Source organism: Chrysochloris asiatica, unplaced genomic scaffold (assembly GCF_000296735.1).
Source record: "Chrysochloris asiatica unplaced genomic scaffold, ChrAsi1.0 scaffold00098, whole genome shotgun sequence".
NCBI classification, from domain to species: Eukaryota; Metazoa; Chordata; class Mammalia; order Afrosoricida; family Chrysochloridae; genus Chrysochloris; species Chrysochloris asiatica.
The window spans coordinates 11,234,263-11,251,524 of NW_006408616.1; the positions used below are offsets into that span (position 1 = coordinate 11,234,263).

The following is a 17,262-nucleotide window of genomic DNA, read 5'->3' on the forward strand; positions in this document are numbered from 1 at the left end:
AAGATTTTACTAAGCCAAGAAAGTAAAGAAAATGGAATGGCTGATGGTTCAAAGTCCTCCTCTAAATATTTGTTAATCTCATAGGACAGAAAGAATCACAGAAAAATAAACAGAACAAAGTTAATGCACTTCTTTGAAATCTCTAGATGTCTAGACAGCAGTTAAGAATATATCAAAATATTTATGCCATGTATATGCAAGTAATTCACCTTTTTGAGACAGTAGCTTAGAAACACAAAGTTTTGAAATAATCATTTAATTTAAAAGTACATTAATTACTGCTAAAGCGAGATAGAAGATGCACATTTGCAAGTTTCAAAATATGGAAAAGAGTAATTCATGCTGACCTAGTTCAACGGGTTCTTCCAAATGCAACAATGATAGGTCATCATTAGGAGGAAACTGTGAGAAGCCAGGGTGAGTGTACACAGCTTTCACTGGAATCAAATCCCTACTTTCTATGTTCTTCGAGAGGTAACTTTTTCCTATTACCAGGTGGTCTGTGGTAGTACTTGTCAGAAGAAAAATAGCAGGAGGAAAGAGATACCACTTTTAATGAGGCCACAATATTTTTTTCCAAATTACTAAAAATATATTTTCTAACATTTTTAATCTAAATTAAAATCCTTATCTTGAATTTTTGAAAAGTAGAGATTTCTCATTAGTAACTTCAGTGCTTGAGAACAATTTTAAATCAACTTCTTTCTTGCTTTAAAACAACAAAAGAAAATATGATTTACAATTTCTTTGACATGATCATAATGCCTCAGGAAGTGATTCTGCTCATTATTATAACCATAGTATGATACATCCTATAATATTATGTACTTATGTAATGCTAACTGAAAGTTACTCAGAAAGCATATTTATTCCACTCCCTAATGTAAAATTTCTCAAGAACTGTTTAAGGACTTCATGCACTAAATCTGGCATGTTCGTTAAAAATGCAGAATCCCAGATCTAACTCATCAAATCAAAATTAAGAACAAAATTTCCGTCTGTAATAAACTCCCCATGTAATCTGAGCACATGAAAATTGGAAAACTGCTTTAATTAGAATATTTCTTGCCATTCATTTTTATCAAAACAAATGAAATTTTGATCATTGAAAGTTCCACTTACCAAATTGAGTTGATACTTTTATTATAAAAATAGTTTTGTGACACTGAAACACTGTATTTATTATTTAGATATGGATAATTTTGCAATGGTTTCAATCATCTCATGATTTTTGGGAGACCAATTACTAAAAATATCAAGCTAAGGACTCCTCGGAGGAAAGAGTTCACAGATGTGTCAGGATTACATTGAGACTAATATTCAGATGAAACCAAAGGAAAAAAAAAATATTTAAAAAGATATTCTTTAAAATTCTTCTTTAACCATTTATTTTGGGAGTAGGTGTGATGCTAAATCAGAAAAGAACATGGACAAAAGGAACCCACAGTTATTGATCTACTATATGCTCTTGGTGCTCTGTTTAAGAGACTAACGTGATAAAGACATCATAGTCTCAATACATAAGGAAAAGAGTTGCTAGTTACTTATTAAAGAAAAACCAAGAAGCAGCAGCTTTTTAAGTTAAAAACTATTAGTGGTAAGCATATTTGTGAAACACAGAAAGTTTTGTTAAGTCAATAAATTCATTCATTTGCAAGATGAGGTCTATCACTGGGACCTTAATGTCTCCTGTTCTTTGGGGAGAGTAGGAGTATACCACCATTAAAATCCCCAGAGCCTTGGCATCACACAGGAACATACCTAAATTTACAGTGTGCTGCTGTCAGGACCCACTGTTTCGCAATGAGTGTACCTCCACAGTAATGTTCTTTTCCATGCTGTAGACTGACCAACCAGGGCCATGACATCGCAGGTGCAGTATGGCCACCAACCATCCTGGGCTCCCCCAGCTCAGCTGACAACACATCTGTATTTCTCTCAGACCCTTCTGTTCGAAATGGATCAACTACTGGAATTCCACATTTGTTTGGGATTGACCATCTTCTTGTGCTGTTTTCAACTGTAATCTCTTAGAAAAGTTATAATAACACATTAGTTAGGAATACTTACAAAAATATATAATTCTTTCATAAGATCAAATATAGAATTCTTAGCAAGAGATGAGCTCTTTTCTTCTACTGCTTTTAAAATGAGCAAATCAATTACATGAACTGAACTATTACACACATCTTTCGAAAATCAGGGCATGTGGTCACTCTTAGGCTTTTGCGCTGTTTGCATATGTGTATAAAAGCATTATTTATTGTTGTTGTTAAGTGCCATCAAGTCGATTCTGACTCACAGCAACCCTATATAGGGTTTCTGAGGGACTGCTAGTGGGTTTGAACTGCTGACCTTGCAGCTAACAGTCCTGTTCTTATCCTACAGCACCACACCAGGACTCCATTTTATTTATTGGTATTCAATAGTTTTGAAAAAAAAATAAAAAATACTTTGGCAGCCTAAGTATTTTACCATGAGAATAAAGGATCAGCTTAGAGATGTAGAAATGGAAAGATAAAGCCATGGAGATGGCAGAAGGGTACATTAGGAGACCATCTTTAAACAATTCAAATTGCATCTAAAGGATGATGTAGTTCACCATGCTGTAGTTCAAATCAAAGACTTTCAGAGAGTCCATTCAGTTCTATTTCTTAACAAAAACAAATTGACATCTAAAAGAACTTTATACTGAAAAATGATTATTAGAAGTCTGCACAGAATTATACTCTATCAAGAGAGTCTTCCATTAACAAATTCATTAGATTTTATTATCTTAAGCACAACTGATGAGATCTTAGACTTAAAAATAGTTTGGGTGAAAAAAATAATATTTTTCCTATTGTTACAGAAAAATTCTTACATGTTCAACTAAAAGACTTTCTTTGGGCACCTTTATTGGACAAGAGAGAGTTACTTAGTAAAACATACATAACAGAATTGTGGCACTTGACAGTTTCCATTGGAACATTTAAAAAATCAATGGATAGACTTTAATGTTTATAATTTTTTCTTTAACAAAAATAATGTATACACTTACATCTATGAACTTTACTACTCCAGATGATCCTTCTGGAACTACCAAAGGCATTGATACTTTAATAAATGACTTGAAATGAAGTTAGGCTGTTTTTAGTATTAGGACAGGGTTGTTGTTAAGTGCTGTTGAGTTGTTCCAACTCATAGTGATGCTATGCAAATAGAACTAACCACTGCCAATCTCACAATTGTTTCTACATTTTAGCCCATTGTTGCAGCACTGTGTCAATCCATTTCATAGAAGGACTTCCTTTTTTTGCCCACCTTGTACTTTGCCAAGTATGACATCCTTCTCCATGAACTGGATCCCCCTGACAAGGTGACTTAAACTAGTGGTTCTCTAGGATATACTTCAAGGCTTGATTGTTACTTGCTCTTAACATTTTTATGCAATTACTTACCACTGGTAGGCAATTGTGTCCCAATATTGCTTTTATGTGAGTCCTTCTGTATCGTGTCTTCTAAAATAAGTTTAAAACCTTTTTTTCCCACAGACTCATCAGTCTTAAAATGTAGAGTCAGAAAAGCACCACTGGATATGAGGACAAATTCTTTCTTGGAACCACATAAATGTGCTGCAATGTGAGGTATACATAATAATTACAATACATCTCCTGTGCAATAATATAGGAAAAGAATGCAAAGAGGAAACAAATTGCCCAATGTTAATATTAGCAAAGTAATGATTATCAAAATGGATGATCAAGACATGTAGACTAGAACTCATTATTTGATTACAACAAAAGTTTATAGATCTTGAAAGATCAAAGGGAAAAGTCTACATTAGCACTTCATTGGCACTGCAGGATGAGCACTGGATCCCAAGTTTGGTTTGAACTACAATATTGGCAGTACAAACCTACCAGTAGATCCTTGGAAACCCTATACAGGATTGCTATGATTAGGAACTGACTTGATGGCACTTAACAATGAAGAAGCCCTGGTGTGGTGTTGCAGTATAAGCACTGGACTATTAACTACAAGATCATCAGTTCAAACCCATTCTGAGAGAGACAGATAAGGCTTTCTGATCCCATAAAGGTTTACAACCTCGGAAACACTTTACAGGGTTAACTGTTGGAATCAACTTGATTTCAAGTGAGTTGTTGGGTTTTTTAAAATTATTTTGTTGTTGTTGGTTTTTTAATGAAACATGGCAATCTGTGATCCTAATCATGGGGGGAAAAAAGCACTTTTCAGTGAAGATAAAAGAGAAAACTGACGTAATAGGGTGGCTGTCCAAGTGCAGAATAAAGATGAATTTTCATAATTCAGAAACTCAGATGGTGGTCTTGATAGTGGTAGGCAACTTCAAGTACCTGTTCATCTACTGGGATTTAAATCCACCTAACATAAAACAATTATAACATTATTTTAAAAAGACAAATCAATAATATATTTCAGAAATATCAGAAAGCAAGCTGGGAAATAATCCACCTCTACATAATTTTTACCCTCAAATAAACAGTTTTGTGAACTAGAAGTGATGGGATATAACCATGTCAAAAGTATGGGAATTCTGGGTAGAGTCAATGTGTACTCTGAGAATTTTAAGATAATGGAAATGAAAAATTGTTACTCAGTTTTTAAAAAAGAGACTGAGGGTAGGAGAGAAGTTAGAAAGGTGTGGAAGATTTCCAAAGCCATGGTGGCACTGTGGGTTGTGTTGGGCTACTAACCAAAAGGTGGGCAGTTGAAGCACACTAGTTGTTCCTACATTTGCTTCTGTAAAGCTTTAGTCTCTTGAGTTGGAGTATACTCAATGATGGGGCTTTGGGGAGTACCAGTGAAGTCCTGGTATGGCCTGTAAGATAAGCACTGGACTGTAAGGTTGGCGTCAACCACAAGATCAGTGGTTCAAATTTATCAGCTACTCCTCAGAAACCTTTGTAGGGTTGTTATGTGTTGGAACCAACTCAATGGCATTTAACTTCAGTGAAGTAACATAGCTTAGTGCTTATGCATACAGATTCTATAACCAAATTGCCAGCTTGGATCCCGTTTCAGTCATTTATTAATTGCATGACCCTGGGAAAGTTCCTTAACTCCTCTTATTCATTGTTGCTGTTAGGTGCCATTGAACTGATACCGACTCATAGCGACCCTATGCACAAAACAACAAAATACTGCCTGGTCCTGGGCCAACCTCACAATTGTTGCTACACCTGAGCCTATCACTGTCGCCACTGTGCCAGTCCAGATTTTTGGAGGTCTTCCTCTTTTTCTCTGACCTTCCATTTTACCAAACATGATATCCTTCTCTAGGGACTGGCCCCTCCTGATAATGTGTCCCAGGTATGAGAGACAAAATCTGACCATCCTAGATTCAAAGGAGCACTCTGGCTGCCCTTCTTCCAATGCAGATTAGTTTGTTCTTTTGGCAGTCCATGGTATTTTCAATATTCTCCTCCAACAACATAACTCAAATACATCAATTCTTCTATGGTCTTCCTTGTTTACTGTCCAACTATCACATGCAAATTGTTGTTGTTCTTTAGTGCTGTCAAGTCAGTTCTGACCCTTAGTGACTGTGTATAGGGTTTGTAAGGAGCAGCTGGTGAGTTTGAACTGCCAATCTTGCAGTTCAAATGGCTTTGCAGTCTGGCGCATTAACCCACAGTGCCACACCCATGGTATTTTTGATAACCTAATACATGCATATTAGATTATTAAAAATACCATGGATTGGGTCAGGCATACCTTAATCCTCAAACTGCCATCTTTGTTCTTCAATATGTTAAGGAGGTTTTGTGGAGCAGATATGTGTAATTCAACACTTCATTTGATTTCTTGACTGCTGCTTCCATGAGTGTTGATTGATTTCAGCAAGATGAAGACTTTGACAACTTCAAACTTGTCTTCTTTAATCATGATATTATTTACTGGTCCAGTGCTAAGGATTTTTGTTTTCTTTAAAGTGAGATGCAACCAATAGATGCAACAAGTAGAGAGTCTTTGATCTTAATCAGTAAATGTTTTAAGTCTTCTTCGCTTTCAGCAAGTAAGGTTGCATTATCTGTATATCTCATGTTGTTAATGAGTCGTCCTCCAATCTTGATGACACATTTTTCTTCATATAATCCAGCTTCTCGGATTATTTGCTCATTATACAGATTAAATACATATGATAAAAGAATACCACCCTGTCACACACCTTTTCTAATTTTAAACCATTCAGTGTTCCCTTTTTCTGTTCGAAAAACTGCCATTTTTGGTCTATGTACAGGTTGTACAGGTTCCTGATGAACACAATTAAGTGTTCTGTAATACTTACACTTCCCAATGTTGTCCATAGCTTGTCATGATCCACACAATTGAAAGCCTTTGCATAGCCAATAAAGCACAGGTAAACATCTTTCTGGTGTTCTCTGCTTTCAGCCAAGATCCATCTGACATTAGCAATGATAGCCCTCATTCCACGTCCTCTTCTGAATCCAGCTTGAATCTCTGGAAGTTCTCTGTCAATGTATGCTTGCAGTCATTTTTGGGAAACCTTTACTTGCATGGACCATCAATGATATTGTCTGACGATTTCCACATTCCATTGGGTCACCTCTCTTTGGAATGGACACAAATACGGATCTCTTCTAGTCAGTTGGCCAGGTAGTTGTCTTCTAAATTTCTTGGCATAGATGAGCGAGTGCTTCTAATGCCACATTAGGTTGTTGAAAGATTTCTGTCTGTAGTGCATATATTCCTGGTGCCTTGTTCTTTGCCAATTCCTTCCTTCAGGATCATTGACTCTTTTTGTGTGTGTGTGTGTGTGTGTGTGTGTATTGTCTTTTAATTTTCTTTTTTTTCCCCCTTAAATGTTTTATTGTGAATTATGTGATAGTTTACATGGGAGAACATTAGTTTTACATTCATTCTATTGTATATCATCTCATTGCCATGCTTACAATCCCCTCCATGCAATCCTTCCCCTGTACCCCCCAGGTCTTCAGCACACAATTGCTCTCCTTCTCTGGATCTAAAGTCTGCAGCTGCTCCATCGCTCCATGTCATCATCTCTGGCTCCATTTCAGGCATCACTGCTTCACTGGGTAGGGTCCCGCTCTCTGCTCTTCTCCCTTCATGGTCCTAGGGACCTCCGCTCCTAGACTGAAAAGTTAATCACTCTCCTCCTTGCTATAAAATGTCTACCTTTACATTTCCAACCCTCACAATCAGTCCTGATAACAATTATTCACTGTTGTATCACAAGAGATCTGTCTGCATTTCATTGCATCAACCCCGCCTAGACAGATTGGATACTACTCACTAGAGATTCTACCTTCCTCCAGGCCCTCTAGATCTAGGTTCCCTCTTGAAAGCTTGTAAGCCAGTCACTTCTTCCTTTGTTCCTTTGTAGCCCCCCATCCCCCATTTAGGGTAGTCAATGTCCAAGTTGCCCATCCCTGTCTACTCTGTGTGTGTAGGGGGTGGGAATGATTCTTGCTTAAGGATTTATTCCCTCTTTTGAGCTACTGCTTCGAGGAGTGTAGGTCAAGTTCATCAAATTGTATGAGAATACTTTTTTTTTTTCCCCCCTTTTCTTTTTACTTCTGGTTGAGCTCTGATCATCCAGTCATTGAAGCCAGGACAAGTGGGTATTAGCTGCAAGTGTGGGTGTTCTTATAGGATCATTGGCTCTTGATCGCCTGCTATCTCTGGAAATGGTTGAACATGGAACATTTCTTTTTGGTAACTCTGTTTGTTCCTTCCATCTTTTTTTAAGGCTCTCTGCATCATTCAATACTTTACTCATAGAAGCCTTCAATTTTTCCAGTCGAGGTTTGAATTTTAATTCGGTTCCCTCAGCTTGAGAAATACTATGCATGTTTTTCCCTTTGGGTTTTCTAACTCCACGTCTTTGCACATTTTCTTATAATATTTGACTTTGTCTTCTCAAGCTGACCTTTGAAAAATTTTTGTTCAGCTCTTGTACCTCTTCACTTCTTTAATTTGCTTTAGCTCTGCACTGGAGAGCAAGTTTCAGTCTGTTCTCTTCTTCCATCCATTTGGTCTTTTCTTCTTTTTTGTCTCCTTAATGACCTTTTGCTTTTTTTCTGCATAATGTTCTTGATGTCATCCCACAATTCTTAGTGTCTAATGCATCAAATCTGTTCTCCAGATGATCTCTGAATTCAGGTGGGATGTGTTCAAGGTCATATTTTGTCTCTCATGGACTTGTTTTAATTTTCTTCAGCTTCAGCCTGAATTTGCATATGAGCAATTAATGGTCTGTTCCACAGTATGCTCCTGGCCTTGTTTTGACTATGGAAGCTTTTCCATAGTCTCTTTCTACAGATGTAGTTAATCTGAATTCTTTGTATTTCATCTGCTGAGGTTCATGTGTATAGCCTTCATTTATGTTGTTTAAAAATGGTATTTGCAATGAGGAAATCAATGGGCTTACAAAATTAGATTGTGTGGTCTCCAGAATTGTTTCTATCACCAAGGCCATATTTTCCAACAACTGATCCTTCTTCTTTTTTTCCAACCTTTGAATTCCAATCACCAGTAATTATCAATACATCTTGATTGCATGTTTGTTCAATTTCAGACTGAAGAAGTTGGTAGAATTCTTCAATTTCATCATCACTGGCTTTAGTGGCTGGTTGTAAATTTGAATAATAATGGTATTAACTGGTGTTCCTTATAGTTGCATGGATATTATCCTATCACAGACAATGTTGTATTTCAAGACAGATATTGATATATTCTTCTTGATGATGACTGTGATGCCATTGATCTTCAATTTGTCATTCCCAACACAGTAAACCATGTGATTGTCAAATTCAAAATGGCCTACACCAGTCCATTTTAACTCACTAATGCCTAAGATATTGATATTTATGCATTCCATTTCATTCTTGACAATTTCCAATTTTCCTAGATTCATACTTCATACATTCCATGTTCCAATTATTAATGGTTGTCTACAGCTTTTTCTCTGCATTTCAAGTTGTGCCCCATCAGCAAAGAAGATCCTGAGGTCTTTATTTCATTCACATCATTAGGATCAACTCTACTTTGAGGAGTAAGTTCTCCCCAGTCACATTTTGAATGCCTTCCAGCCTGAGGGGCTCATCTTCAGCACTATATCTAACAATATCTTGGTACTCTTCATCATGTTTAAATATTCAATAATATGGTACTAACAGCGTTCCACTTGTATTCATAAAGTTTTCCATGACTAAATATTCAGAAGTAGTCTGTCTCTCCTTAGTCTGTCTTTGTCTGAAAGCTCAGTTGAAACCTGTCCTCCATGGGTGACCCTGATGGTATTTAAAATAATTGTGGCATAGCTTCTAGAATCACAGCAACACACAAGCCACCACAGTACAACAAACTGACAAGTTCTGGTAATCTCTCTTAGTGCCTCAATTTTCTCATCTATAAAATGAAAATGAAAATAATACACTGGATTAACTGAATTGGTATTTACAAAGTACTGTATTTGTTAAGCAAAAGTAAACCTCGGCAACATTTTAGAGCAAATTATTAAACAGATGGTTTTTTAACACTTACAGAAAGAATCAGTAGTCATGTGAACCCAGCATAGGATTTTTAACATGTCACATTAAATTAACCTAATTTCATCTTTTGAAAGAGCTAATTAGATGGCTGCTAGGGAAAATGGTATAAACTTAATGAATCTTGATTTCAGTGAAGCACTTAATGAAGTATCATATGATGTTCCTGTGAACAGATATAAAATGTGAAGTCGAAATTATATGACTAGGAATTTTCAGAGCTGATTAAATAACCAGAAATGTTAATATCAGCAATGGTTAACCTGGAGGGAAGGACTTAATTATATAGAAATGATTCTATCCTTGGTTCTGCCAAGTACAGTATTTCTATTTAAAAGATGGAAACATAGATAATGCATTCATAAAATCTGTAGAATTAAGATGGATAACTGGATGAGAAAGGAATAGTTTAAATGAAAAATTTTAGAAATGATTTAGTTAAATTCTCTAACACAATGGTCTCTTTAAACCCTGAGTATATATGGTTACTAGCCTTGAAGATTTGACATGACTTACTATCACTGTGGACTCCTGATGTGGCACTGTGGGCTAATGCGTCAGACTGTAAAGCCATTGGAACTGCAAGGTTGGTGGTTCAAGCTCACCACCTGCTCCTCAGACACCCTATACAGGGTTGCTATGGGTTGGAATCAACTCGATGGCACTTAACAACAACAACTATCACTGTATCGTTTTGAATAAACTGTTCTTCCTCACATTGAAGCAAAAAGCCTGACTGCTACCCTGGTGTTACTGTGGATTAGGTATTGAGCTGCTAAGCACAAGTTTGGTGAGTCAAACCAGACTCTCCATGGAAGAAAGATGAGGCTGTCTGCTTCCATAAAGATTTATAGTTTTGAAAATACTACATGGGGTCATATGAGTCAGAACTGACAAGATGGAAGTTAGTATGATTTTTTGGTTTGACATGGTTAGTATGTTGTTGTTACATGCTGTTGAGCCGGTTCCAAGTCATAGCGACCCTGTATAGGGTTTCTGAGGAGCGGCTGGTGACCTTGAACCACTGACGTTGTTGTTCAAACCAACCTTGTTATCCAGCACATTAACCTACAGTGCCACACTAGGACTCTGTGGTTAGTACTGTTGCTGTTACTAAGTGTTGTATAGTGGCCAGGAATATAGATGTTTGAACTAGAGCACTTATGTTTTAAGGCCATCTTATTACCAGTGTTACCTGGGGCAAGTTACTCAAATTTTCTGTGCTTCAAGATAATACAACCTATTACTATAGGATTGTTAGGGAATTTTTATAGTTATTTAAGTTTTAGGATTATATCTGAATGTGGCTGTTGTTAGGTGTTGACAAGTCGGTTCTGACTCATAGCGACCCTGTATAGGGTTTCCAATGAGGAGCTGGTGAGCTTGAACCACCGACCTTGCCATTCAAATGGCTTTGCAGTCTGGTGCATTAACCCACAGTGCCACACCAGGAGACTATATATATATATATATATATATACACATACATACATATAGTCTGTCTTCCCAAATATACATATATATTTGTTGTTGTTAAGTGCTGTTGAGTCAATTCTGATGCATAGCGACCCTGTACAGGGTTTCCGAGGCTGTAAATCTTTACAGGAGCAGAAAGCCTCATCTTTCTCCCGCAGAACAGCTGGTAGTTTCGAACTGCTAACCATGCAGTTCACAGCCCAATTCGTAACCATTACACTACCAGAGCTCCATATATCACAAGGTTTTCTAAGTTGTAATCCTTATGGGAAGCAGACTGCCACATCTTTCACCCATGGAGCAGCTGGTGGGTTCAAACCGGTGACATTTCAGTTAGCAGTAGAGTGTTTAATCTCTGCACCACCAGGGGTCCTTATTAACTATACTACTGCAGAATAACAGCACATGTTACATCTGTGCTGTCCAATTTGGTACACATTCACCATATTTAGCTATGAGTACTTTAAATGTGGCTAATTCCACATTTTATCTCATTTTAATTAAAATTTAAATAGCAGCATATATTTAGACTATCATAATAGCCTCCAAACTGTATGCCTAGCTCACTGTAACCCTATAATCTACTTCGTACAATACCCAATCCCAAACCCACTGCCACTGACTCAGCTGGGACTCACAGTGACCCTAGAGGACAGAGTCGAGATGTGTCTTAGGGTTTTTGAGACTGTCAATCTTTACAGAAACAGACTCCTCACCTTTCTTCTGTGGAGTGGCTGGTGGGTTTGGACTGCCAACCAGTGCTTAGCCCACTGTGTGGTCAGAGAGCACAAACTTAGTAATCCTTCACTTATTCACCTGTCAAAAATGTTTGACTTCTCATTAGATTAGAATCAAATCCGAATTCATTATTATAACTTCAGACACACAATTGGGCAAAACCTTCTTTCTCCACAACTTTCTCTCCTTTCAGTCTGTCCTCAGTGAATTCCCCAGACATTTCAACCTCTTGACAGTTTCCAAGTTTCTTAAGCTCTTCCTAACCAGGGTCATTTATTTCCAATTATTTTTTTCATAAAAACATTTCTGGATTGTCAGGCTGATCTCTGGACACTGAGAAGATAGCATGGACAAGAGAGACAATGTCCTGCTCTCAGGGAATTTGCCTTCTGGTGGAAGAACACAAACTGTAAACAAATAAATACATACTCTGTCAGGTCATGATAATGCCAAAGTGGAAGAGGACATTTAGACCAGCCTTCGGGGAAGGTTCACATAACGTAACATTTGAGCAAACACCTGAATGAACTGTGGAATTGAGCCTGTGAGGCCAGTTGGGGAAGAGTTTTCTAAGCAAATTCAGGAATGTACCTAGTCAGTCTAAGGAACAGAAAGAAGCCAGTATGTTTGGGGTGGAGTAATTAGAGGTAGAACATCAGAGGATACCTTTAAACACCTTGTTGTTGTTGTCATTAAGTGCTGTTGATCGATTCCAACTCATAGCCACCCTGTATAGAGTTTCAGAGGAACAGCTGGTGAGCTTGAACCGCCAACTTTGCGGTTCAAACTGACCTTGCAGTCTGGTGCATTAACCTGAAGAGCCACACCAGGACTTCTTAACACTTGCTATTTTCTCCTTCACTGGTTGTTTCCTTTTCATTCTTGGGGTCTCAAATACGCCTCTTCAAAGAAGCCTTCTAAGATTATCTAACTAAAGCAGTTGCTACCTACCACTATTAATCCCCTACCTTTGCAATTTATTTCCTTCAGATTACTTTTGACAATCAGCAAAAACTTGATTATTATTTTTTGTTAAAGAGTATTTATTTTCTATTGTCTGTCTTCCCAATAGAAAGTGACAATGATATTTGCTGACTTGCTTACCATTGTATCTCCAGTGTGCCTGGCACACATTCAGTTAGGAATGAATTTAGCCTGTGCATTTAATATGGCATTGACTAGTTACTGATGTCTTACCTTTATGGGGTATATGTTGTTGTTGTTAAGTGCCGTCGAGTCAGTTCTGACCCATAGCGACCCTGTATAGAAGGATCTTAATTTTGCTAATTTATTTTCATTCAGATGCTGAAAAACGATGAAAGTGGAAACTATTTGTAGCTATATTCTGATACATTTACATTCAGGTAAGTAATTAAACACTAGCTAAAAAAAATACTTAGTAAAAAAAAAAAAAAAAGGTCCTGATGTGGCACTGTGGGTTAATGCGTTGGACTGTCAAGTCATCTGAACTGCAAGGTTGGTGGTTCAAGCTCACCAGGTGCTCCTCAGAAACCCTACACTGTGTTGCTATGGGTCAGAACTGACTCGATGGATCCTAACAACAACAAGCAGTAGATAGGTATATGGGCAGAACAACACTAATAAAGTATGCTCATCATGGTCAACTGATGAGGATCAAAAGGGCAACATTTACTGAAGGACAAAAGTTCAGAAGGGTTGGGAAGGAATGTGCACTGGAAATAAGAACCGCAGTGGGAATTGGGATAACATGGAGGGGATTGCAATAATTGAGATGAAGCAAAGTGTATGATTTGTTGAATGTAAACCATAGTCTGCTCTGAAAACCTTCACTCAATTCACAGTAAAGAAATTTCAAAGAAAAAGAGTAACTAAGACAATACTAAGATAATGTGGTTCCTTACTTCTTCTAACTAGCTGGGAGAATAGAGTTGGGACTTGAAGTTGAATAGTTCAAAAATTCTTATAGAAATTGCATACTTCATGGAAATAAAGTTGTATGAGGTTTTACTCAGTTCATGGCTTCTTTTACAAAGGGTCCTGGTGTGGCACCATAAGATAAGCATTCAACCTCAAGGTCCTTTTGAACCATAGTTCAAACACACCAGCCACTCCTCAGAAACCCTATACAAGGTCACATTGAGTCAGAACCAACTCGACGGCACTTAACAACAACAATATCTAAACTCTTAATAAGAGTAAAAGTTGTCTTATTTGTAATCATTTGACATCTCTAGAATGTTGATTATCTAGAACTTTTAAAGGGGATTAACATTTGTCAGTTGGAGAATATTAAAAGGTGATAAAAAGAAAAGCAGCCTCTGGCACGTAGGTACTGATCTGACATTGGCAGGGAGACCATATAGTTCTCCTGTTGGACATAAACAATCTTACAGAGCATCAACATCAAACACCTCAAGTATATGACAAGGTCAAACAAAAACAAGGTCATGAGAAACCAACAAAACAGCAATCATCTCCCTCTCAGCTAAAATGAGTGACTGCTACTTTTTATTATTATGATGATTATTTTTTAACCAGTTCCCATCTTATATCCTTCCTTTGGAATCATGGTGTGGCCATGTAGGATAAGCACCTCACTGGAAGTTCAGTTTGAATCAAATGGCCAATGGGTCAAACCCTTGGAAACCCTATACAAGGTTGCTATGAGTTGGAATCAACTCAATGTCACTTTAACAACACAAGAGCAACAAATCCTTTTTTTTTCTAGTGGGGAACTATGACTGAGATACGTAGTCATAAAAATGCTCCCACTTCTGGACAGCATCTCATTCAAAGCAAAGTCTGACTACTTAGAGCCTCTCCACCCAAACCAAAGTCCATATAATAGGTTCTTTCTAACATCTTCATAAGAAGCTCATGACTTCCATGGCATATTTTCTCTCTCTCTCTGCAACAAACCCAATTTGATTAACTTTCCAGGAGTCTTTGGCTAAAGGGCATTGACAAGAGTTAGAATTTCAGGGTCTGATAGCATAGAGACTTCATATTAATCTTAAATGGAATTAATAGAATAAAATCTTGTATCTTACCTTCCTCTACTCTCTTAATTGCTTTAGAAACCCTGCTAAGACTGAAACACACTGATAAGTATAAAACTTAGGGAACTTTTGATCTTCAAAGCATAATGCTAACTTTATTAGTCTAATAAATTCTGGAATAGCATAGGATAGGTCAAGGTCCACGTAAAATGGCATTATCAAAAAACCTCCTACTGTTTGTTACTCTGCATGGCAGAATAAGGTGGAGACAGAAGAAGAAGATGCAATACTGGATGACAAAATCTTGGAAAAGGTTTCTTCTGTGAGTCGGTCTCAGAACAGGACGTTACCAAGCATGGCAAACAATATATTGTCAATTCATTTCTAACGATTATTCAAACTAATTAGCCTCTTTCCCTTTTTAATTTGCCATTTTAAAATTACACCTTGACTGGGATACTGGTAAAACTGATTAAATAAAAAAGCTGTCTAAAAAAATTTTTAGAAAATAAAAACACCTATAACATATTACCTCTGAAGAGTAACAAAATCACCATGGCCCCACTGGCAAACAGGGATAAAATCACTAGATGAAAATCAAGAAAGGTTGAGATTAAAAGTCAATTTTGTGAGTGTGATCTCATTCTCAATCCATTTACTCAATAATGTTCTGAAATTCTGATGACAGGTCCAATTAGAAATTACTGACAACAAAAGACACTGTTCCCAAGGCAAATATAGTTCATGTTGTTCATGTACACACGCATTACATCAATCCATATTGCCACTTAAATTCTAATCATTTAAGACAGAGCAATTTACCAAGCAATCCAGATTGCTGATCTGGTCCATCATAAATATTAAAGTAATCCCATTCACATTTCCAGGATTCTTCTGTTATGAAGTCTTTAATCACTGCCTTCACTTTATTTCCTGAGATTGAATAAAAAGTCCAACTGCAGTTCAGCAGGTTGGAATAAACATTGGGATAATTGGGAGATGTGATCTCAGCAGAACCAACAGGAATCAAATGCAACACTGGACATCCTTGTGGCAAAAAAAAAGGGGAAAAAATGAACACAATGATGAAGATGCAGTTACTCTTTAAATCTGGCATTGGTGTATACAACAAAGTCATTCAAACCTAAACTGCAGTATACTTTCAGTCATTCTTATTACTCATCCCTTTGCTATCTTATACAAAGTTCCTTATATATAGTGATACACGATTTGATTGACATGTGTTTTAAAAATTGCTCCCACCAAAAAAAAAAAAACAACGATGCACTGAGATTCTTAAACTTAAACTACAAACTGTGAGCCCACTAATTTGCCCTACCCTTGCATTTTCAACATCATTTTGTCACTCGTATTTAACATACAATCTCATTTACAGTTCACAATGATTAGAAAAGGTTTTGTTGCCTTCATCCTAGAGATGAGTGAACTGACATTTAACATTCAACAGATGTGCCCTAAGACCTTTAGGTCTGTTAAGTCCATCCTTAAATTTGCCACAGTAATATTTCATTCCCACCACAAGTACAGTAAATTATAACCTCAACATTGTATCATGTGAGTAGAGAATAAAGTAAGCAAGCTGAGAAGTAGAACTGAGTGTTTGGTTAAGCTAACTCCCGGGGTACATCTTGTGCTCCTAAAGTTTACCCTCATAAATCTATATTCAAATGATTTGACAACTAAAAGGTAAGGAAATTTGGATCTCTTCAGACAGTTGAAGCCTGGATTTTAAAGTGCACAGGGTCAAGGTTCTACTTCACCAGAGAAAACAATTGAGGAATTATGTGACATTTTAGACCCACTTCAGATATCTTAGCTAATGTTGTTGTTGTTCTTAAGTGTCATCGAATTGGTTCCAACTCAGTATCCCAGTACAGGGTTTCCCAAGAGCAACTGGTGGGTTTGAACTGCTGACCTTGTGGTTCACAGTCTAGTGCTGATCCTGCGGTGCTACAGCAGGTAGTCCAGCCTAAGTATTATCCACTCTAAAATTGAGGCTACCCAAAAACTGATTTACCTTATAAATAATGTTCATATATCTCCTTTGTTATTTATATTCAATGATCCAGGAAAGAAAATAGAAAAATATGCCATGTTCCAAAAGACATAAAATATATTTAAAGAATGGCAACAAATATAATAGTGAGGAGATTTCCATAAGCAAAGTGAAGGAGCATTTCTTACCCAGATGAAGGAGCAACTTCCTTATTCTCTACTCCCCAATCTGTTCCTCACTTGCCCCAAAGTTTGATACTAAGACAATTAATGCAAGTCCATATTTCACTATAAAGTATTTAGAATCAGGTCAACAACTGAACATTTCTGACAGAAGTCAGAGTGTACTACTAAACAAAGCCAAGTCAAATTCTGTATCACAGGTTCCTCACCAACTTTTTGGTCTTACCTTTATGTTTATTATTAGCTCTCATTTTTCCTCTCATGGAATCTAGAATAAGATGATATTCTGAATCAATATACTAATTATATAT

The 17,262-nt window shown here is 37.0% G+C and overlaps 1 pseudogene; it reads right to left on the minus strand.

Annotated features, from left to right (window-relative positions):
• The window catches only part of LOC102824234, a 138,119-nt pseudogene that overhangs the window by 10,291 nt on the left and 110,566 nt on the right, over window positions 1–17,262 (minus strand).